Source organism: Cygnus atratus, chromosome 6 (assembly GCF_013377495.2).
Source record: "Cygnus atratus isolate AKBS03 ecotype Queensland, Australia chromosome 6, CAtr_DNAZoo_HiC_assembly, whole genome shotgun sequence".
NCBI lineage: Eukaryota > Metazoa > Chordata > Aves > Anseriformes > Anatidae > Cygnus > Cygnus atratus.
In genome coordinates this window covers 12,093,423-12,118,590 of record NC_066367.1, presented here as the reverse complement: position 1 = coordinate 12,118,590, position 25,168 = coordinate 12,093,423, and the positions used below count along the sequence as shown (strand labels likewise).

General features: G+C 44.1%; 1 protein-coding gene across 3 annotated transcripts in view; it reads right to left on the bottom strand.

Moving 5' to 3' along the window:
* DIP2A (disco interacting protein 2 homolog A) overlaps positions 1 to 25,168 on the bottom strand; it is a 121,590-nt gene that overhangs the window by 95,262 nt on the left and 1,160 nt on the right. The window lies entirely within an intron of this gene.

The following is a 25,168-nucleotide window of genomic DNA, read 5'->3' as shown; positions in this document are numbered from 1 at the left end:
GATCAAGCAAAAAGGCTGCTTGCTTTTTCCTTTAAAGTTCGAGCAAATGGACTTCCAGAATAGATAAGAGCTTATGGATGGGGATCACACAACGCGGGGAAGATGGACAGGCAGGCAGGGGGATGACATGGGACATGGCATGGATGCCATGTGATTTCCTGTCCCAGTACTTGCTCAGTCTATGTTTATTTAACAGGCTACTTGAATTCTGTTTCCAGCACAGCAGTTCACTAATTTATAAAAAATCTGTTTTGCAGAAGTGCTTCTAAAAAGGATGTTGTTTATTTCTTAAGTAACCAATGAGGTCTGAATACTGTAATTCTAGGAAAGTATTACAAAGCTATACAATATTTACCTTCTGTTCCCACCAGAAAGGACTGGGGCATAGACATCTAACCATACAAATACAAAAAAAAAATGGACTGTTCTATCTGAAAGTTATGAATTTGTAGTTACTTTTTTCAGTATAAGGCACTACATAATACACAGTTATGACTCAACACCACATTTTATATGGCTATCTCAATTACCACCAAGACTTCAAAGATTGTGAGATAACAAAGGAAGTGCACTAGCATTTTTAAATTGACACTCCAAATCACATTTAAATTGTTTGATGATTTGGTTTAAACATTCATAAGACAAAGTCTTTACTATTTCCAACAGATAAATGTTTCAATGCTGCATATTATTTTACACTGGAATAAAGAAGTCCATATATAACTAATACAAAAAATACAGGTACTGTTAGAGTTAAGGATTTCAAACAGCTATATTTAGTCCCTTCATTCTGAGTGATGATCAGAAGACACTTTAATAGCCTCAGCGCATTTTGTAAACAGCTGTGGAATTTAAAATCAATTAAATCCCAGTTAATCTAATATGCAGAAGTTCCCCACATTTCATCTACAAATGCAAGTTTCACTTGCTCATTCATCCAAACTGATTAGGATTATCACAAATTTCCCAGTCTTCTCTCTCCACTCTTACCTTATATGAGGAAAAAAAAAATCCAATCGAGCTACTATCCACGAATTTACCATGGCTTTATTAAGTCACAACAGTATTTTACTTTTTCATTCCTGGAAAATATAGCCTTTCCAGAGGCTTGCTGGATAGCTTCTTATAAGCCATAAAAGCATATGTCCCGAGTTACATCAGCTTCCCCATTATCTGTTAGTATGACACTTAAACTCATTTTTTTTTAAATAGAGAAGGCTGGACAATACTATCCCAAACTGTTTTAATCCTAACCATTATTTCAGCTTGTTTCTATGTAACAGTTACTATATTCTTTAAGGCAGGATCCGGCAATCTTAAGTAATAAGCTTCTACTAGAAAATGACAGCGAGGTAGCCCGAGTCCCCTCCAAAAAAACTACAAATCATTTTCTATGGGAATAACCCAAGGAACAACCTCCCAAGCTGTGTAACAGAATCCTCCTTAAAAATTCAAGTGACAGATAGGTAACAAACAATAAATGGCTAATACGCAATCTCTGAATATACTGACATTAAGTAATACAACCAAGATTTTATGAACTTGGCTCTTCTATTACAGCTCCAGCCCCCCAGAGCCTCAGCAGCATCTAGTTCACTTCTCACTTACGTACCACCTTTATTCCTTATGTGCAGATTTTTTACTGCTCAAAATCTGTTTAGTACTAGTACAGGCATATTTGTACAAGACTTCTGTTTTGGAAATGTAACTCCTTTCCCAAGAAAACTACCTTAGTATATTACTAAAAATACTGTTTTACTAAACATTACTAAAAATTCTGTTTTTCAAAGCTCTCAATTTTTAACTTTTTCAATATCCACAATCTGCAAAATTTTTCTGATGTTACATGAGTCAATGTTTCTCAGTACATATGTTGGTCTGTAAGAAAGTAACTCAATCATAATATTCCTAGATTCTCTATAGTTTCCTGGATAAATCCTCCTGCACTTCAGAAATGAGATGCAACATTTTTAGCTTCTCTAGGGAACAAGGGCAAGAGAGTTTTCCATAACTGTCTTACTTTTCATCTTTTTCAGTGTACGTGACTTAACACATAAACCATGGGGTTAAAAACTGACATAAGTGGATAATAATTTTAAAGCCTCATACACTTCTCTTAGATACTGAAGTCTTCTTTCAACAGGTATACTGATTTCTTCAAAAATTTAGAAAGTAATTTTAGTTCACAGATAATGGAAAATATTTTGTTTAAAATTCTAAAAGTTTTACAGTTAATATGTTTCCCTCCCCCTAACATTCTTGAAAGCAACACTATTTTACCTTCATCTCAGAAGAAGAAAGACTGAAAGCAAGCAATTCTGATGACTCGTACAGCTTTTGCTAATCGCTGACAAGTCACTGCAGCTAGGAAAACAAAGAGTAATTTCAAAGTCACTATTCTGCACACGGATTTTCCTTGAGGTCTTATTGCAACTTTCTTTGTTATAACTGATAATAAAATTCACTATAAGAGCTACCAGTGAAGTCCATTCCTGCAGAAGCTGGAAATTAGTAACATTCATAACACGGAATCATAGAATCATTAGGGTTGGAAAAGACCTTCAAGATCATCTGGTCCAACCACCACCGCACTACTAATGTCACCCACTAAACCATGTCCCTAAGCACCACGTCCAACCTTTCCTTAAATACCCCCAGGGAAAGTGACGCCACCACTTCCCTAGGCAACCCATTCCAATGCCTGAGTGCTCATTCTGAGAGGAAACGTCTCCTAATTTCCAACCTAAACCTCCCCTGGCACAACTTCAGGCCATTCCCTCTAGCCCTATCACTAATTACCTGTGAGAAGAGGCCGACCCACAGCTCCCCACACCTTCCTTTCAGGTAGTTGCAGAGAGCAATGAGGTCTCCCCCGAGCCTCCTCTTCTCCAGACTAAACAACCCCAGTTCCCTCAGCCGCTCCTCATAAGACTTGTGCTCCAGACCCCTCGCCAGCTTCGTAGTCCTTCTCTGGACACCTTCCAGGGCCTCAATGTCCTTCTTGTAGTGAGGGGCCCAAAACTGAACACAGCACTCAAGGTGCGGCCTCACCAGAGCTGAGTACAAGGGGATGATCACCTCTCTGGTCCTGCTGTCTGCCCTATTCCTGATACAAGCCAGGATGCCATTGGCCTTCTTGGCCACCTGGGCACACTGCCGGGTCATATTCAGGTGAGCATCGACCAACACCCCCAGGTCCTTTACCTCTGCACAGCTTTTGAGCCACTCTGCCCCAAGCCTGTAGCACTGCATGGGGTTGTTGTGGCCAAAGTGCAGGACCCAGCACTTAGCCATGTTGAACCTCACCCCATTGGCCTCTGCCCATCAATCCATCCTGTCCAAGTCCCTCTGCGGGGCCCTCCTACCCTCTGGCAAATCAACACTTCCCCCCATCTTGGTGTCATCTGCAAACTTCCTGAGGGTGCACTTACGGCACACAGGGTCAGCCTGCTCCTGCGCCTTGAAGACTTCCTTCTTGAGGAGCGTCCAGCTTTCCTGGATCCCTCTGCCCTTCAGGACTGACTCCCAAGGGACCCTCCCTACCGGTGTCCTGAACAATTCAAAGTCTGCCCTCCAGAAGTCCAAGGCAGCAGTTTTACTGACCCCCCTCCTGACTTCACCAATAATAGAGAACTCTATCATTTCGTGGTCCCTCTGCCCAAGACAACTCCCTACTGCCACATCTCCCACCAGTTCTTCTCTGACAGTGAACAGCAGGTCTAGCAGGGCACCCCCTCTGGTAGGCTCACTAACCAGCTGAGTCAGGAAGCTGTCTTCCATGCACTCCAGGAACCTTCTAGACTGCTTCCTCAGTCTTGTTTGCCCTTGTTGTGGTTTAGCCCGGCTGGCAGCCAAACACCACACAGCCGTTCGCTCACCCTCCCCCCTCCCTCTCCGGGATGGGGGAGAGAAACGGGAAAGTGAAGCCTGTGAGTTGAGATAAGGACAGTTTATTAAGACAGGGAAAATAATAACAATAACAATAATAATAATAATAATAATAATAATAATAATAGTAATAATGTGTACAAAGTGATGCACAATGCAATTGCTCACCACCCGTTGACCGATGCCCAGCCTATCCCCGAGCAGCCGGCCCCCCCACCCCGGCTAGCCACCCCTATATATTGTTCAGCATGACGTCAGATGGTATGGAATACCCCTTTGGCCAGTTTGGGTCAGCTGTCCTGGGTCTGTCCCCTCCCAGCTCCTGCTGCACCCCCAGCCTGCTCGCTAGCAGGACAGAGCGAGAAGCTGAAAAGTCCTTGGCTTGGTGTAAGCATTGCTCTACCACAATTAAAACATCGGCATGTTATCAGCGCTCTTCTCATCCTAATCCAAAACATAGCACCCTGCCAGCTACTAGGAGGAAAATTAACTCTGTCCTACCTGAAACCAGGACAGATATCCACCCCTTATTCCATACCATTTATGTCACGCTCAGGTTACACTCTTTCCAATACCTTCTAATTAGTCACCATTTTCATCTATGATATATAGCAACCATGGTAGTGATGACATACAGTGTTATATGATAATTAACATACTACAATTCAACTCATGGGCTATTCTCACCCAGTATTAGGTCCCCTTGAGGTACACACCGAACCTCCCCATTCTTTTGCATTACCCACCAAGTGCATCCAGGTCCCTGGGCAAAAGCAATCCCACGAATGGGCTTGCCTTTTCCTGAGGCAGGAGTAGCCCAGACTGTCTTACCCAGCATGTTTCTTACGTGCAGTACAGGAACTTTATCCCCTTCTACAGTGCGTAACAGGTTTGATTGGGCAGGTCCAGCTCGGTTGGCAGATCCTCTAGTATTGACTAACCAGGTGGCCTTTGCCAAATGTGTTTCCCAATTTTTGAATGTCCCAGCACCCATCGCTTTCAGTGTAGTCTTTAACAGTCCATTGTATCGTTCAACTTTCCCGGAGGCTGGTGCATGATAAGGGATGTGATACACCCACTCAATACCATGTTCTTTGGCCCAAGTGTCTATAAGGTTGTTTCGGAAATGAGTCCCATTGTCTGACTCAATTCTTTCTGGGGTGCCATGTCGCCATAGGACTTGCTTTTCAAGGCCCAGGATAGTGTTCCGGGCGGTGGCATGGGGCACAGGATATGTTTCCAGCCATCCGGTGGTTGCTTCCACCATTGTAAGTACGTGGCGCTTGCCGTTGCGGGTTTGGGGGAGTGTGATGTAATCAATCTGCCAGGCCTCTCCATATTTGTATTTCAGCCATCGTCCTCCATACCAGAGAGGCTTTGACCGTTTGGCTTGTTTAATTGCAGCACATGTTTCACAATCATGAATAACCTGTGCTATAGTGTCCATGGTCAGGTCCACCCCTCGGTCACGAGCCCATCTGTATGTTGCATCTCTACCTTGATGGCCTGAGGTGTCATGGGCCCATCGGGCTATAAATAATTCACCTTTATGTTGCCAGTCCAGGTCCACCTGAGCCACTTCAATCTTAGCAGCCTGATCCACCTGCTGGTTGTTTTGATGTTCTTCAGTAGCCCGATTCTTGGGCACATGAGCATCTACATGGCGTACCTTTACAACCAGGTTCTCTACCCGGGCAGCAATATCTTGCCACAATGCAGCAGCCCAGATGGGTTTGCCCCGGCGTTCCCAGTTGTTCTGCTTCCATTGCTGTAGCCACCCCCACAGGGCATTTGCTACCATCCATGAATCAGTGTAGAGATAGAGAACTGGCCACTTTTCTCGTTCAGCAATATCTAAGGCCAGCTGAACGGCTTTCACTTCTGCAAACTGACTCGATTCACCTTCTCCCTCAGCAGCTTCTGCAACTCGTCGTGTAGGACTCCATACGGCAGCTTTCCATCTCCGATGCTTTCCCACCATACGACAGGACCCATCAGTGAACAGGGCGTATTTCTTCTCATTTTCTGGTAGCTTGTTGTACAGTGGGGCTTCTTCAGCACGGACCACCTCCTCCTCTGCTGATATCCCAAAGTACTTGCCTTCTGGCCAGTCCATAATCACTTCCAGGATTCCTGGGCGACTGGGGTTTCCTATTCGAGCCCGCTGAGTAATCAGTGCAACCCACTTGCTCCATGTAGCATCTGTTGCATGATGTGTAGAGGGGACCCTTCCTTTGAACATCCAACCCAGTACCGGCAGTCGGGGTGCCAGGAGGAGCTGCGCTTCAGTACCGATCACTTCCGAAGCAGATCGAACTCCCTCATATGCTGCCAATATCTCCTTTTCGGTTGGAGTATAGCGGGCCTCAGATCCTCTGTATCCCCGACTCCAAAACCCCAGGGGTCGACCTCGAGTTTCCCCAGGTTCTTTCTGCCAGAGGCTCCAGGTGGGACCATTCTCCCCGGCTGCGGTGTAGAGCACATTCTTTACGTCTGGTCCTGTTCGGACTGGCCCAAGGGCTACTGCATGAACTATTTCCTGCTTAATTTGTTCAAAGGCTTGTCGTTGCTCAGGGCCCCATTCAAAAGCATTCTTCTTACGAGTTACTTGGTAGAGCGGGTTTACAATCAGACTGTAATTTGGAATATGCATTCTCCAAAACCCCACGACACCTAGGAAAGTTTGTGTTTCCTTTTTGCTAGTTGGTGGAGACATAGCTGTTATTTTGTTGATCACATCCATTGGGATTTGACGACGTCCATCTTGCCATTTTATTCCTAAAAACTGGATCTCTCGTGCAGGTCCTTTGACTTTATTTTGTTTTATGGCAAAACCGGCCTTCAGAAGGATTTGGACTATTTTCTTCCCTTTCTCGAAAACTTCCTCTGCCGTGTCACCCCACACAATGATGTCATCGATGTACTGCAGGTGTTCAGGAGCCTCCCCCTGCTCCAGCGCAGACTGGATCAGTCCATGGCAAATGGTAGGGCTATGTTTCCACCCCTGGGGCAGCCAATTCCACGTATATTGGACTCCCCTCCAAGTGAAAGCAAACTGTGGCCTGCACTCTGCTGCTAGAGGGATGGAGAAAAATGCATTAGCAATATCAATTGTGGCATACCACTTGGCTGCCTTTGATTCCAGTTCGTACTGGAGTTCTAGCATGTCCGGCACTGCAGCACTCAGTGGTGGCGTGACTTCGTTCAGGCCACGATAGTCCACTGTTAGTCTCCACTCACCATTAGACTTTCGCACTGGCCATATGGGACTATTAAAAGGTGAATGGGTCTTGCTGATCACTCCTTGGCTCTCCAGTTGACGAATTAGCTCGTGGATGGGAATCAGGGAGTCTCGGTTGGTGCGATATTGCCGCCGGTGCACAGTTGTGGTAGCGATTGGCACTTGCTGTTCTTCAACCCTCAGCAGCCCCACAACAGAAGGGTCCTCTGAGAGACCGGGCAAGGTAGACAACTGTTTAATGTCCTCTGTCTCTAAGGCAGCTATGCCAAAAGCCCAGCGGAACCCTTTTGGGTCCTTGAAATATCCTCTTCTAAGATAGTCTATGCCAAGGATGCACGGAGCATCCGGGCCAGTCACAATACGGTGCTTTTGCCACTCATTTCCAGTTAGACTCACTTCAGCTTCCAATACAGTTAACTGCTGGGATCCCCCTGTCACGCCATAAATACAGATGGGCTCTGGCCCTTTACAGCTTGATGGCATTAGAGTACATTGTGCACCGGTGTCTACTAAAGCCTTATACTTCTGTGCGTCAGACGTGCCAGGCCATCGAATCCACACAGTCCAATAAACTCGGTTGTCCCTTTCCTCCCCCTGGCTGGAGGCAGGGCCCCTCTAGTCCTGGTCAGAATCTTCGTTTCTGTGTTTAAAAGACTGCCTGCTAGAAGTTGGAGCAGCAAACTTTTCAGAGAACCCCTTTCTCCCGATTGTTTTCTTTTGTAACTCACGTACCCGTGCCTCTAGGGTCTCAGTAGATTTTCCATCCCATTTTCTCATGTCCTCTCCATGGTCACGTAGGTAGAACCACAGGGTGGCGCGGGGTGTGTACCCACCATATTGTCTTCTTTGCACGGATGCGCGTTTACCCCTAATAGCCGAGACGCTGGTTCGTACAGGTGGGGAAGAAAATACACTCTCTTTAAGTTGGTGGACCTCTTCAAAAAGTTTCTCCAAAGTATTCTCTTTTAGTTGGTGGCCACTGGTTCGTTCAGGTCGGGGGGAATATAAATTCTCTTTAAGTTGGTGGACCTCTTCAAAAAGTTTCTCCAAAGTATTCTCTTTTAGTTGGTGGCCACTGGTTTGTTCAGGTGGGGGGGAAGATAAATTCTCTTTAAGTTGGTGGAACTCTTCAGAGAGTTTCTCCACAGCCGAGACGCAGGCCTGTAGGGAAGAGGAGAGATTTCCTTCGTACTGCCGGAGTTGTTTAGCCATGTCACCCACTGTGGGATCTTCACCGTCTTTCCAGGATATTATTGCCAATGTGCTGGCCCATGTTGATGGTGCATTATGTACAAACTTCCGCCATATGGGTCGAGTACACTGGACGTCATCTGGATCTGTGGATGTTTGTGCGTCGTCTAGGTTCTTATAAATTACTTCCCGTACGGCTAATTCCCTCAGGTACTGGATTCCCTTCTCCATGGTGGTCCACTTGACTGGTAGACATACAAGTTCTTCCTTGTAGGGATACCTTCCCTTCACAGCTAACAGGAGACGCCTCCAGAGGCTGTGAGATCGTGCTCCATCTCCAATTGCTTTGTCAATGCTTGCATCTCTAGCAAGGGATCCCAACCGCTTGGCTTCCCTGCCCTCTAATTCCACACCATTGGCTCCAGTGTCCCAGCACCGGAGCAGCCAGGTGACAAGCTGTTCACCTATACAGCGACCAAAATCTTTTCGCACATCTCGTAGCTCACGCTGGTATAGGGTTCGGGTAGTTACTGTTGATTTGTCAACATCCTCATCCTCATCGTCATCCTCCTGCACACTTGATGGCCCAGCCTCGTCTTCTCCACGCCCAGACTTAGCAGAAGACTTTCTGCGTTCTAAACGACCTGAGTCTCTATACCATTTTTTCACCTTTTCTACAGGGGCAACTTGCACTGCTACAGCTCGCCTCTCCGACCCAGCCACAGGGTCTGCCACAGGGGTTGGAATACCCTCTGCAGGGGCAACTTGCACTGCTACAGTTCGTTTCTCCGACCCAGCCACAGGGTCTGCCACAGGGGTTGGAGTACCCTCTGCAGGGGCAACTTGCACTGCTACAGTTCGTTTCTCTGACCCAGCCACAGGAGTGGGAACGGCTGCGGGAGCTGGAACGGCTGTGGGTGCCGGGACGGCTGCGGGAGCTGGAGCTGGAACGGCTACGGGAGCTGGAACGGCTACGGGAGCTGGAACAGCTGCAGGAGCCGAAACCGGGACGGCTGCGGCTGCGGGAGCTGGAACGGCTGCAGGGGCCGAAATCGGGACGGCTGCGGGAGCTGGAGCTGGAACGGCTGCGGGAGCTGGAACGGCTGCGGGAGCTGGAACCGGGACGGCTGCGGGAGCTGGAGCTGGAACGGCTGCGGGAGCTGGAACGGCTGCGGGAGCTGTCACTAGGTTGATAGTAGCATCAATTGCAGCTCGATAGGCACAGGCCAGACCCCAGCACGCCACAGTGATTTGTGTCACTTCGGAACTGCCGGAGTCATGACACCTTTTTTTCAAGCATTCTACCAGTTTTTTAGGATTTTGCAGTTGTTCAGGGGTGAACGTCCAAAACACTGGAGGTGCCCACTGCCCTAGAAACCTGCCCATATCCTCCCACACTCCCTGCCACTCGCAAATATCCCGCCTCAAGACAGATCTCCGGATGAGATTCCTAAGTAGTTGTTTAACCTTAAACAAAACCTGAAGCGCATTCAGGAGACATAACAACAAGAACATGCTGGTCTGAGTATCCCAAGGATATTCAACATCTTGGAGAGCTACCGTAACTAGCTCGGGGGATAAGAGGGTGGTGAAGGAGGAAGGGAGAGTGAACAGGTAGGAGAAAATATCTTCCCCTGTCCCCTCCAGAGATTGACTCCCTGATGAAAAAGGCAATAGGTGTAATTGCTAATAGTTTCTGAGATATGGTTTCCGAAGTATAGAGTCGACGACAGTGCTGAGTACAAATACCAGGTTAAAGTCATGACCAGATATCTCATCATTTCATAAGCCATCGTTACACCACACAGTACCATAACAATCTTGAACCAGGGCCCGGAAAGGATAAACAGCATGACAGGGAGCACATACAGAAAGTAACTTGCTATAAAACTCAATCTGGGAAACAGGTACAGCAGACTTGAGATGAAAGCAATCAACATTGTGACTAGCAACTATTAAGCAGGTCGAATACTTATACCAATTTTAGTTTAACACACTTGGGTCAAATCTGTCGATATCTCAACCCTTCGTGCCCCACGTTGGGCGCCAAATTGGCTGTTGTGGTTTAGCCCGGCTGGCAGCCAAACACCACACAGCCGTTCGCTCACCCTCCCCCCTCCCTCTCCGGGATGGGGGAGAGAAACGGGAAAGTGAAGCCTGTGAGTTGAGATAAGGACAGTTTATTAAGACAGGGAAAATAATAACAATAACAATAATAATAATAATAATAATAATAATAATAATAGTAATAATGTGTACAAAGTGATGCACAATGCAATTGCTCACCACCCGTTGACCGATGCCCAGCCTATCCCCGAGCAGCCGGCCCCCCCACCCCGGCTAGCCACCCCTATATATTGTTCAGCATGACGTCAGATGGTATGGAATACCCCTTTGGCCAGTTTGGGTCAGCTGTCCTGGGTCTGTCCCCTCCCAGCTCCTGCTGCACCCCCAGCCTGCTCGCTAGCAGGACAGAGCGAGAAGCTGAAAAGTCCTTGGCTTGGTGTAAGCATTGCTCTACCACAATTAAAACATCGGCATGTTATCAGCGCTCTTCTCATCCTAATCCAAAACATAGCACCCTGCCAGCTACTAGGAGGAAAATTAACTCTGTCCTACCTGAAACCAGGACAGCCCTCAAGGGCTTGTTTCAGCACCCCTTCTAATTGCAGCCAAAGGAAAAACTGAGCACAGACAGGTGTTCTCGTGCTGGAAACACCACAGTATCACACTTAGGTCTTTGCATGCTGTTTGTAAAGCAGTAACCATAAGGTGTGATGTGTTTCTGTGTGGACCACGTTCCCATCTACCTTGGACAACAAAAGGACTGCATTTGACAAAAAGCTGCAGGATTTTACATCACAAAACACATCGCTAAGGCCCATCTGGGAACATATACCTACATATTCTTGAAGTCCTTTCCTCCCTAAGATTTTGCAAGCATTTAGGATAAGACCAAGCATTTTTCAGAGCAAATTAAAGCCTCTTTGAAACTGAGCCTTGGAGGAGGGAGATACAGAATAAAAACACCTTAGCTAAGCACTACCAAAGAAAATTAATATTCTTCTCCACTTGTCATATCTTTTAAACTGATCTCCAACTGTACTGTCATCTCCAATTACAAAGGAATGGTATGCTGTTAGGTTTTCCTTTACACAGTAAAAAAAAAAAAAAAAAAAAAAAAAAAGAAAGTATTATTACAAATAAGAATTAGAAGACAAGAATTACTGCAAGTGACCGACGCTGAGCAGAAAGAATTTAAGTCAGAATAAAGGAGGAGTTTGCCTTGGTTGATGAGGGCTGGGTTAAGGACTGATTAAGCAAGCTGGACATCCACAAGTCCATGGGTCCTGATGGGATCCATCCACAGGTGCTGACAGAGCTGGCGGAAGTCATTGCTAGACCACTCTCCATCATCTTTGGTAAGTCATGGGCATCGGGAGAGGCGCCTGAGGACTGGAGGAAAGCAAATGTCACTCCGGTCTTCAAAAAGGGCAAGGAGAAGGACCCAGGTAACTATAGACAGGTCAGCCTCACCTCCATCCCTGGTAAGGTGATGGACAACTTATCCTTGGCCTTGTCTCTAGCCACATCAAGGATAAAAGGGTCATTAGGGGCAGTCAACATGGCTTCAGCAATGGGAAGTCGTGCTTGACCAACCTGATTGCCTTTTATGAAGACAAAGCCAGGTGGATAGATGATGGAAAGGCAGTGGACGTGGTCTATCTTGATTTCAGTAAGGATTTGACACCATCTCCCACAGTATCCCCGCAGCTAAACTGAGGAAGGGTGGTCTGGACGTTTCGGTAGTGAGGTGGACTGTAAACTGGCTTAAGGAAAGAAGCCAGAGAGTTGTGGTTAATGGGATGGAGTCGGGTTGGAGGCCTGTATCTAGTGGAGTCCCTCAAGGGTTGGTCCTGGGACCAGTACTATTCAAGTATTCACTATTGCTGATGACACACAACTGGGAGGAGTGGCTGACATGCCAGAAGGCTGTGCTGCCATCCAGCGAGACCTCGACAGGTTGGAGAATTGGGCAGGAGGAAACTTTATGAAATATAACAAGGGCAAGTGTAGAGTCCTGCATCTGGGCAAGAACACCCCCAGACACTAGTATAAGCTGGGGACTGAACTACTGGAGAGCAGAGAAGGGGAGCGAGACTTGGGGGTCCTGGTGGACAGTGGGATGACCATGAGCCAGCACTGTGCCCTTGTGGCCAAGGCGGCCAATGGCATCCTGGGGTCTATCAGAAGGGCTGTGGTTAGTAGGCCGAGAGAGGTTCTCCTCCCCCTCTACTCTGCCCTGGTGAGACCACATCTAGAATATTGCGTCCAGTCCTGGGTCCCTCAGTTCAAGAAGGACAGGGAACTGCTTGAGAGAGTCCACCGCAGAGCCACAAAGATGATTAAGGGAGTGGAGCATCTCCCTTACAAGGAAAGGCTGAAGGAGCTGGGTCTCTTTGGCTTGCAGAAGAGGAGACTGAGGGGTGACCTTATTAACGATTACAAATATGTAAATGGCGAGTGTTAGGAGGATGAGACCAGGCTCTTCTCAGTGACATCCAATGATAGGACAAGGGGCAATGGGTGCAAGCTGGAACATAGGAGGTTCTGCTTAAATATGAGACAAAACTTTTTTTTACGGTGAGGGTGACAGAACACTGGAACAGGCAGCCCAGGGGGGTTGTGGAGTCTCCTTCGCTGGAGACATTCAAAACCTGCCTGGACGTGTTCCCGTGTGATGTGATTTAGGTATTCCTGCTCTGGCAGGGGGATTAGACTAGATGATCTTTCAAGGTTCCTTCCAATCCCTAGCATTCTGTGATTCTGTGAACATAAAACCACCACAGAGTTACTATTCTATCATCTGATTCATCAACTGAAAGCAGTGCATCAATGTAATCATTTTTTTCCCCTTTGATCACAATGGAGAAGTGTTGCACTTACAGAAATATCTTGATTTAAAATAATTGGAACCACACTGTGCCAAAGATATTTCTACCACTTGCACACAACAGTATTATTCCCTTTCCAATGAACAGTCATATTGCCTGGTATTGTGCTAGGAGCACAACAGTCTTTATACAGCAACGGTCAACAATTTTACTACAGTCATTCTACCAAATATGATTTCCAGTGAAAGCAACTGCAACATAAGTTCTCAAGTCTTGAAGTTCAGAATTTCCCTATAAAAGGGCATTGAGAATCTATTTCATGTGATAACAGTTTTCGTAATGTCAGTACTGCACGAGCCATCGATTTGTCCAATGATACGCTTCAGTCACCACAGGGAATTACAACAATTAGTGAATTCTACTTCGCCTTTTCAAAACATTGCTTGTTTTAATAAAGCAAGACTACCTCTTGTTATTATTTAGCTGATGTCACTTTTAGTTTGTGATCACTACTTAGGGGTTTACCTTCTTCACCACAGCAAGCCTGCTAGGATTTTACAGCACACAGACTTTTCTCAAAATTTAAGACCCATATAACTTGCTGGGGCAAGAGTTATAAATAACAGGAATTATAAGCAGCCATTTTAATATCTAAAATATTATTTATAATCTTAACACTAGTGTAAGATCACAATGCTGAGGCCATAGTTACCAGTACCAGAGGGACATAGATCTACTGAAGCGAGTCCAGAGGAGGGCTACTGAGATGATTAGAGGACTGGAGCACCTGTCATACGAGGACAGGCTGAGAGAGCTGGGCCTGTTTAGCCTGGAAAAGAGATGACTGAGGGGAGACCTCTTCAATGTGTCTAAATGTCTGAGGGGAGGGTGTCAAGAGGATGGAGACAGTCTCTTTTCAGTTGTGCCCAGTCAGAGGACGAGAGGCAAAGGGCACAAACTGAAGCACAGGAGGTTCCGGCTGAATATGAGAGGGCACTTCTTTACTGTGAGGGTAACAGAGCACTGGAACAGGCTGTCCGGAGAGGTTGTGGAGTCTCCTTCTCTAGAGGTACTCAAAACCTGCCTGGATGCCATCCTGTGCAACGTGCTCTAGGTGATCCCGCTTGGCAGGGGGGTTGGACGAGATGATCTTCAGAGGTCCCTTCCAACTCAGCCATTCTGTGATGATCTGTGATTCTGATAGAAAACTCAAATTAACTTGCCTATTAAGGTGATGGTTGGAATGAAGATTTTCCCTTACTGGACAGTTACTTACGATGACTTCAGTGATATCATTGTTATTAGACTGTAAAATGAAAATAGCATCCTTACTTTGTATGGTCTAGAGTGGAGTTTTCTTTTGGAAAGTGAGTTTAGACTCTTGCTGCTCACTGGCTCAGGGTAGGTAGGATTGAAGTGCCAGGTGTCTTCTCAGATTAACGCTATTCAGCTAGTTTGCCAGGTAAGTAGGCACTGGGCCTGTGGGATGCTTCCTCCATCCAAAACATTATTTTTGGCTGGAGCACGTTTCTAAAACTGTTCAGGCATCGAACTTTACCAAAACAGTGAACTGGTGTGCTGGCGGAGCAGGAGAAGGAAGGAGAGACCGAGGGGAAAGGCACTGCTGTTGGGTTAAGCAGGAGAACTGTGGTTTAGCCAGGCTGCTGGCACTCAGGTGACAGCATTTGTCCCATATGTCTTTGTCCTCCTCCACCCTGTGCCTCAGCCTCCTGACTTTGTAAAGCTTGTTCTCATCTGTGATGGGGCAGGTGAGTGGTACTATTGAGGTGTTCTGTCCAAAATCAGAGGCAGATTTTTTTGTAAACTGAGAGATGCTGTCACTGGAACTATCCCCAATGTTTCAGAGTTATCCAAGCACATTAATATAATTGCAGCAGTAATAAATGGGAGTCTTTTACCTGTTTGTTGGATTACTACAGTGAAAATGAGTTTTTCACATTTCTACTGGTGCATTTAACACCCCTCTTTTTAATTATTTCATATTAAAAGTCTCTTCCTCAAAAAGGAGGCGCAGTTACTTCTGCAGAGGAAGTGTACTATTGTTATTATCCAAGCCTCAAGAGAGATGGCAGTTTAGAAAACTGATGTGAAGAGTTCAAAGTCCTATGTATCCCTCTTTAAGGCTGTGAGATAAAAACAAATTGATCTGTAAAACTAGAGTGGAATTTTTTCTCCCCTCTATTTTAGAGGGTAGTGAGAAGTGATTTTGAGGGTTGTCATTATGGAGTATTGGGTTGGCCTTAAAGATGAGCAGTAACCATGTTGGAAAGTCTTACTGGAGCAGTGGAGTAATATGGTTGACCTTGGTTTTGTCTATAATGCTCCTTCCCTTTTGCTCTGATTCCCTCTTTCTCCATCGTTTTAATTTTCTTGCAGTGTTATTCTGCTCTCTCCGCCTTTTTTCCTACCTTCTGGGACATGTGAGGATGAGTCTGGTGTGTGTCTTAGCCAAGAGTATCCTTACACTTCCTATCTTCTGCTGCTTTTACTGAAAGCAGTTGCATGTTTACTGAAAGCGTTGCCTCCTTGAAATCTGCGGATGTAAGGACATCCATTCTTCTTCTTTTCCTAATTTTGTTTCTTTCATTTCTAACTCTTTTTTTTTTCTAGACTGCTTTTCAAAGTAAACAGCTACTTTAGAAGACAGATGTGAGGTAATAGTTTCTCATTTATCCTTAAAACAATACTCTCTGCTACTGCACGCTCTTTATACTTCACAGGCTGATGTCGAAGTTTAGAAAGTGTGTGCGCGCCTATGTATCTACAGGAAGTATCAGTTTATAGGCCGTCTCCTTCCTTCCCACTGGAAAAGTGTAATGCTGCATTTCTGCTACTTCCTCTGTGCCCTATTATCCTTTGTGTCATGGTTTTCTGATCAAGTTTTGGGGCACCCTTCTGCTTCTGCAAGAGCTCATTCTTTCCATTTCCCGTCTTAGGCACAAAAGATTCTCAGTGTTTACAATGAGGATCTTGTTTGCCTTTTTTGTTTTCTGGCTGCTATGAAGGGGGGTTGGAGGTTGTCTCTTGCAGTCCCCCCTCTCTGTGTAGGGCGCTCTTTCACCAGACTAAGCAGCTATTGCCCAGAAGCAGAATTCCTGTCCACAGGCTTTTATCTTGAGATATATCTGGTGCCTGTCTGGTGGTGTGGTACAGTGGTGAAGAATTAACACGAGAGAAAGAGCATACTTTTTTAAAGCAAGTTAGTGAGTTGAATTGACTTAGCATATAAGCAGATGGGCTTTACACTGACTGGCAGGATTAAATTCTGAAGAGAAGGATGGAGCAGGGTTTAGTAATTTAGCTTCACTGCAACGTGAGTCTATGCCCAAAATAAGTTGTTTTGGTGTCTGCCTGTATCTGGGCTTCTTTTCCTCCAGAGCTGTCCTGGATTCAGTCTGGAATGAGTCATTTTCTTTGCTGGTTACAGCAGTGCTTAGAACTTTTCTAGAACTTGAATTATAAAAAATTGCATGGTGTGAGATCAATACATTAGTGTACCATAGACCTGTGATTAATCAGATCCAAGGAAAATACAAACTAATTGATATGTTACCAGATAGGGTCTGAAAAAGCCACTTGCATACAGAAAACTGAAAATGTGTGATGGTAAGTTGTTTGAATATAGGTTGGAGCCTTCAGCTCCATCCCACCATAAAGAGGATTCTGCAGGCCGGTCCTGGAACTGCAGCTTCTTTGGAGATGAGAAAAGCTGGGGATTTGAGGTTCTGTTTTCCCTTGTCTCACAGCAAGGTATATAGGTGGAAAGGGAAACAGTAAAGGGCGTATGTGCCATGGAAGATAACAATGCAACAGTAAGGCTGAAAAGAGTATTCCTGTGAGTGGTATAAAAATTATGGGTGACCACTTTCTGTGCTGAGCAGATTCAGTTTACCACTTCTATTAAGCACCACGTGCTATGCATAGTGGGAATATGTAATTTGGAAGGGCTGGTGGGGCTAATGGTGAGCATTGATACAGTGCCTTCCCTCTTCACCAGGCTTTAAAAGATTCTCTGCCATCTTAGTATTTCACATGGCCATGTTACATGTCAGCAGAGCCCCTTGCTCAGGACCTGCTGGTAGGTCCATCTTTGATGCTAGCGGCATGTGCTGTGTATGAGCAACATCGTGCTGCACACCCCTGACTGTTACTGCCCCATATGCAAGGCTCTGTGCCACCTTGGAGCTTCAGAATTACAATCCTGTTATTAATAAAATGAGGTGGGCTTCAAGCTTACCCCTGCATGCCGTGTGCTTTTACAACTATATGCCTTTCACCTTTGATCTGTGCATCAACTTCTTGGCAGCAACTCTCTGCACGTGGTAAAACTGTGTTAAGGGGCAGCTGAGGGGTAAAAGGTATGTGACTGTGTTTTGTCATCTTTTGGGGTCCTTTTGTTTCCTGGAGTGACGACTGAATTCTGTGAAAGTTCAGTGGAATGAGATAAATGAGATCTCCTATATTATAAAGAATATTAAGAAAATGCAGAGATCTGTCTTTGCAAAGAAAACATATCTGGCATACTGTGTCATTAAAACACGCTGGGAAGGCTAGATTTGGAACTAACATTTAAGATCACTGGAAAAATGTTTGTCTACAATTGTTTTCTAACAAAAACGCTTAAGTTTCAAATTTCAGGTGTTTGTGTATAATTTGTACTTGGTGGGAATTCTTTCAATCTGCAAAGAGTACTCACTGTTTCCAGAGACAGGAACCTAGTAAGGATTTTTCTTTAAAAAATAATGCTCAGAAAAAAAAAAAAAAAAAAAAAAAAAACAGAAACATAGTATTTGAAGAAAGCAAGTACATACGGACACTTTTTTTTCCAATTTTTTTTTTTGTCTGAGTAGACCTCACTAAGAAACTATTGAAAATGGCTAGATGAGGTTGCAGTATGTATTGTGTGAATTACAATGGCTGTACTTTGGACTGTTCATTCTTGCTCTCTGCCTTGTTTCTAATGTCCTTGGTTTTCGTTTGAGCATAGTAAAATTCATGACCTTGAAACTTATTAGTAGTCAAAACTGATGAACTCAGAGTCCTCAATAAACAGGAGTTAGAGGTCTTTTCTCCTTGCTCTAGTGCCACTGTGTTGCGGTTTGATGAGTATGTGCCTCAAGGGCTCTCACTCCAGAGCTCTGCCAGTTTGGTTCAGTATGCTCTCTGTTGAATTCTGGTTGCATGCATAATTTACCCAAAGGACACCAGTAAGAAAAGGGATTATTTTGGCTGCTTTGGGTTTCTGTATTGCTGGTTTTGAGTTTGTCTTCCTTGAGTAGTTTAGTAAACTGAGAAACTATCTTGTGGTGGTCAAATCCTGAAACATAGCCTGACATGTCAGCAGTAGCACAGTGCTAGAGTTACTGTGTGCGCTTGTCTCTGTGCTCCCTTTTCAGCTACATCAGCCTTGTTTGTGAGGGTTTGGGTTACTTTTCTTGAGCAATGCAGTGAATTGGTTTGTCACAGAAGTATTGCAATAGTAGTTGACTCATGTGATTGTGGGACAGATGAAGGAACATGTCAAGAAAATTAGTTTTTTTATAGCAGGAAATGCTGCTCTAATTAAAGTGGCTGGACCAATTTACATCTGTATTTCTAGACTTCTCATTTCTAGACTTCCCGAACGTGTTGTGATGCCATGTTTCGAAGTATCAGCAACTATTGCCTAAATGAGTGTGAAGCTGTGATTTTCTTCAAACTGGGGTTTTGGCAGATACTGACACTATTCTGATTTGGTTTATTTTTATTTTCATAGGATATCAAGTTACAATTTTATCAGCACCTGATACTGGCCATTAAGCTACAGCAAATCAGAATCTTCACTTGCTTATGAAAGGTGTTTTTCAGATGTACTTCAGGCTGTTTAGATTCTTTTAAAACAAAAACTTTGTGTGCTGGAAATGCTAGTACAGAGCTGCAGGAGGCATGGGCTGCTTCAGAGACCACAGAGTGAAAGTCTACGAAACGTAGCTCTGTGGCCGTCTCTCATTCCTGGTTCAGGTAAAGTGAAATTTTATTGACCTTGCTTTTAATAATAGAAACTTGTAGAACAGCACACAATAAACTACAGAAACCTTGCATAGTTTTCCAAAAGGAAGAGAAAGGGAACTATATCCATGTGGAACAGTTTCTAATCATATCAGTAATGTGCCTCCGAGACCTATTTGGCTAATTCCTACTCAGGCAACAGATCCTACCTCAAATAGCCAGGACCTGAAAGATGGGAAGGCAGCTTCGCTTGGTTTCCTTTTCCAGGACGAGTGACCAAAAACACTCCTTCTTTATCGACTTGCTATATGAATTCTTACTTGGAAAATGGAATCATCTGGAAGAATTGTAGTAGAGATGTTAACGTGGTTCCCAGCTCCAGAGAGTTTCTGTTCCTTTTAAGTTGTTAATTTCTATACATAGGTGTCCCTCATCATCATCATCATCACAGAATGGTTGAGGTTGGAAGGGACCTCTGAAGATCATCTCGTCCAACCCCCCTGCCAAGCAGGATCACCTAGAGCACGTTGCACAGGATGGCATCCAGGCAGGTTTTGAGTACCTCTAGAGAAGGAGACTCCACAACCTCTCTGGACAGCCTGTTCCAGTGCTCTGTTACCCCCCACAGTAAAGAAATGCCCTCTCATATTCAGCTGGAACTTCCAGTACTTCAGTTTGTGCCCTTTGCCTCTCGTCCTGTTGCTGGGCACAACTGTAAAGAGACTGTCTGAGGGGAGGGTGTCGAGAGGATGGAGACATTTAGACACATTGAAGAGGTCTCCCCTCAGTCATCTCTTTTCCAGGCTAAACAGGCCCAGCTCTCTCAGCCTGTCCTCGTATGACAGGTGCTCCAGTCCTCTAATCATCTCAGTAGCCCTCCTCTGGACTCGCTCCAGTAGATCTATGTCCCTCTGGTACTGGTACTATTGTGTCCAGAACTGGACACAGTACTCCAGGTGTGGTCTCACCACCAGGGCTGAGTAGAGGGGGAGGATCACTACCCTTGACCTGCTGGCAACACTCTTCCGAATCCAGCCCAGGATCCCATTGGCCTTCTTGGCCACAAGGGCACACTGCTGACTCATGGTCAGCCTGCTGTCCACCAGGACTCCCAGGTCTCTCTCTGCAGAGCTGCTCTCCAGCAGGTCAGCCCCCAGCCTGTACTGGTGCTTGGGGTTATTCCTCCCTAGGAGCAGGACCCTGCACTTGCCCTTGTTGAACGCCATAAGGTTCCTCTCAGTCCATCCCTCCAGCCTGTCAAGGTCCCTCTGAATGGCAACACAGGCCTCTGGTATCAGTCACTCCTCCCAGCTTTGTGTCATCAGCAAACTGAAGATAATCAGAAAGTTTAACTCGGAAAAGGGGGCTTTAAAAGGAATCTGCCTTTCAGCTGCTACTGTTTTAATAGAAAATCTCACTGTGACCAGAACACAGCCTCAGAAAGTTGAAAGAAGCACTCGAGTTCCTGTCCGTTACTCACCTGGTCTGGCCAACCACTCAGAACAGCTTTAATCTCTTAGAAGACATCCTCATGGATGGCTGTGACTGGAATTCCATATGCACATTCACCATCTTCATTTCAACCAGTAGGAAGTGAAATCCTCTACCTACAGGTCCATTACAGGCTGTGTAAATCCCCCCTTTGCACTATCAAATCAATGATCTTCTTAAAATAACTCTCTCTTATTAATAACATTCCCATACATGCGTTACACAACAGAAGTATAAGAGTGACAAAAGTTGTGAATGCACTTAGAGACACAGCAGTGAAACAATGATTTCCACAAGGTCAAACCATGATAATTATATTCTCCAAATATTTCAGGAGGGTAATGTTCACTTTTGTTTTGCAATCAAAATCTGTCAGACCATTATTATAAAATAAATTGAAAAACGTCAGAAATCTGCTTCCCTTTACATAGAATGTGACTTATTTCAGTAGCAAACCAGATCAAAGGGTATCAAGTATCCTGGAAGTTCATCAGCGAACCACTACTTGAGAACTGCATCAAGTGTAACATGCAAGGACAAGTGTTGTAGACTTACTCAATCCCAATGGGCATTTGGCATACCTCACATATTATCATACAATTAACAGTTTCTGTTGGAGAGGCCCAGAAATTAAGCAACGAAGATGCTGCAGGTCAAGTTTTACAGATTACCATCCACTTGCGAAGTATTTGTCTGCACGGTCCCAACAGTTCTTCTCATTGCAATCTTCAGATTATATTTGCTTCCAAAATTAAAATGATCACAGAAGCAGTAAACAAACATAACTTACATACATATGTTTTCAAGACTTTCAGAATAGAAAACTCCCACCTTAAGACCAGAAAAAAATAGATACCACACTTTATCATAAGGAAAACAGGTTAAAGTATGTGCGCATCTTCCTCACCTGATTTTATATACAGTATTTTAATACCACATCAATCCTGCTAGTGTAACAAAAGAAATTAATTTAAGAACTTCAGTTCTAACTTCTACCTTTAGATATTTTAACAAAGGTGTTCTGTCCAAAAAAGTGTTGTCATCAATTGTATTTTTAAAACCCAACCTGAGAGTTAGTATAGGCAAACACTGACTAGCAGAGATTACAAAAATCATTTGCTAGAGTCAAAGAATAGCCAGAAAAGTCAGACACAAAACATCTTGATTTTTTTTCAGGAAACCCTTCTTAGCTGGCACCTTCTTCCACTCAGACGTATGCATTATACTAACTGCAGTATCTCAAAAGATGCCAAGACAAACAGACCAAGTCTCCTTGTCAGACACTTTTTTTTTTTTTTAATGAGAAATAAATAATTGAATCAGTATTATGCAAAAATGAGCTTTTTGCTAGGCAGACACAAACATCTCATCGGGAACCAGAGCAATCTGCACATCAAACTTTCTATCTAAATCCCGGGCTAAAATGTCATGCTTTCCACTAACTTAACTAGGTACTGAAAACACTTTGGAGTGATATGTTAAGGGTTGGAAAACATAACACCCCAAATAAATTACAAAATAAAGTCATAACTAAGTAAATACAAACACATTTGTCTCTAGACTGATTCTGAAGACTGTTTGACAGAAGTCATCAAGAGGAGAATTTGCCATCAGGCAAATTTGCAATCAGCAGGGTAACTGCTATTTGAATTGAGGGAAAACTGAATTGGGGATAACTATTTGAATTGGGAGAAGAAAAAAAAAAGCCTTTTTAGAGTAGGTAATCTTTGCTAAGAGTTTCAGTTCAGTTCCAAAATAAGTCTGACTTATAAAACTCCCAGGAAACAGATGAAAACCCAAGTCCTTTTATTTGAATTTTAAAGCTGATCAAAAATTAAGACACCCGCCCCCCAAAAACAAACAAAAGCAAACAGAAAAGCCTTGTACCATTGCAACACTGGTCAAACAGCTGCCTGAAGGCCTATTATCCCACATTTGTCTCTAAATGTCTAACATTTACTGAAGGCAAATCATGTTATGCATCCACATGACCCAGTCTCATAAGAACCACCTAACAACAAGTACAACAACACAAGTCCAGCAAAAGACACAAGTATAGTCTTATGTTGTGTGAGATCCTGAGCCACAAGCTGAGGGACGTACCATAACCAACATCTCTAGAAGACAAACTGGAGCTTCAGAAATTCTTTAAACATCAGGATCTATTTCTATCACAGGAAGTGTTTGATGACCTCTCAAGCTTCTCTCTCTTACCCAAAAGAGGCATCTAATTGCAAGTGCCAGCAAATTGCAGTAACATACCATGGAAAAAATACAGCTAAAAAACCTGAGAAAGCACAAGAGAACAGTCAAAACATGTTCCGACACAGTTTTAAAATAAAATATGGTTTTAATGAATGGATAAATTATACAAGTAGCATTTGTGTCTAAATGAGAACTGCTCTTCAACATTATCACACATTAATGAAAAGCGCTCTACAAATACTTTATAGACATAAAAATACACATAAACATGATATACTATCATAAAAGAAATGGAGGCTTTAAAAAAAAAACACCACATTGATATTTATCTTACAAAATCTCCACCGCAGATTGAATTTTAAGGAAAAAAGGAAGATTTTTTTTTTCCTCTCAAGGAGAACTATACTGACTAATAAAGAATTGAAGTACTTGACTTTATCATCACTACTTTTGTGCTTTTACCAAGCATCCTGGCAAGCTGATTAAGGACCCCCTCATCTCTCCATAATATCAAGAAGTTGCAGCATCTTACAGTCGTAAGGTTAGGAAAACTTCCACACAGTCCACAGGTTAACGAGATACGGTTCAGCTTAGCTGCTGCTGACTTCCTCAAAATTGTCCTCATCTCCCGAAGAGGTTGTGGCAGACCTTTTAGTTTTCATATCTTTATTAGTCAAGCAATAAAAATAATTACGATGCTGCTAAAACAAAGCAACATAGTAGAATTTCTCATCTGTTTTTTCCCCACCTATTACTTTTCCATTACATAAAGAATGCAAATAATTGTCATTTAAAGCATTAAAAGAGCTCCTGTAAAAGTGTAAGGATGCATCACACAACACAAGATCAGAATTGCAGCATGTCAGAGTCCCATTCCCATCCAAAACTCTTGTAAGTTGAACTGCTGCACTTCAGATTTTGAATTGTTTCAGAAAGAAGCAATGTGCTTTGTCTGTTTTCATTTTTCTCCTCCTCTAAAGGCAAACATTTCTCCTAACTTTCATTATGACAACCTGTGGCAAAAGGAGAGGAAATTTTTAATCATCTCCCTGATTTATTTATAGATGACAATAATTTAATTAAAGAGAACATATTTTATTCCTATCCCAACATAGCATGCATGACATCTCAACTAACAAAATACACATACAAAGTAGGAAAGAACTTGATCTCAAATTTCCTTTTCCTCCCTTCACACTTCCTCTCACATTATGGAAACATCCTTCCAAGTGTGACCTTCTCTAATCTAGAGCTTATTCACCATAAGAAATCCCTCTTTAAACCTCCGTGCAGTCTGCTCATGCCTCCCCCCCCCAAAAAAAAAAAGTCTCAGCCTTGGTTAAGGCAGAGGCCAACTACAACATCCACACGCAGAGCTCAGGACAGAATTGTGCATATAGGAAAAAGGCTTCTGACAACTTCAGCAAACTGAAGCTAACAGTGGCCTTGGATTGTGATCTGTTAAAGACCACAAATACCTGTTGCTTTGTTGTAGCATTAAGAATCCCATCATATAAGTCCATCTTGGAGGATGATACTCCCCTGTCTATAGAAGACGAAAATAACTGACCATCTCTGCAAGTATCAATTTACTCTTTCCAGAAGCAGATACGAATTTTGTGCTGTACCCTATTTTACATAGGTTGAAATGCAAATATATAATCTGAGATCACCATTCCTTCCTGCCCAAGTAAACAAGATCTGAATATTGATGACAGAGATGTCCACTAAAGCTGCACATGCAAACACCAGGCGACCAGAGAACACAAATGCATAAAACAGTATTAGATGTTGAAGGATTCCTACCCAGAAACACTTTCAAGACATTTGGGCAAGGCAGAAAAGGAATTGCACCTTAGATCAAAGATCTCCCACACAGTCAGTGATAAGCCCTGGTGCTATTTCAGCCACCCAGCAGATGTGCAGCAGCAGGTTAAATGCGGAGAACCCCACATTACTATTCCTCTGCTTCTCCCCTGCCTGTGCAGCAATGGTCCCACGCCCAAGGAAAGACAGCTGACCTGTGAACCATTTCCTAAACCACCACGTTTCAGCCGGCACACTTGAGGTAAAATAACCCAGGTTTTGCCCACCTGAACACACTGATCTGAAAACTGCAACACTCAAGGAGCAGATCAGATGCTTCTACCTCAGGGCCACAGTATTAATAGCTTTTTATCTATTCTACTTCGAGGTATAGTCCAACCACATAGCCGGGGGAAGCATAATGAGCACCTGCTCCCAGAAG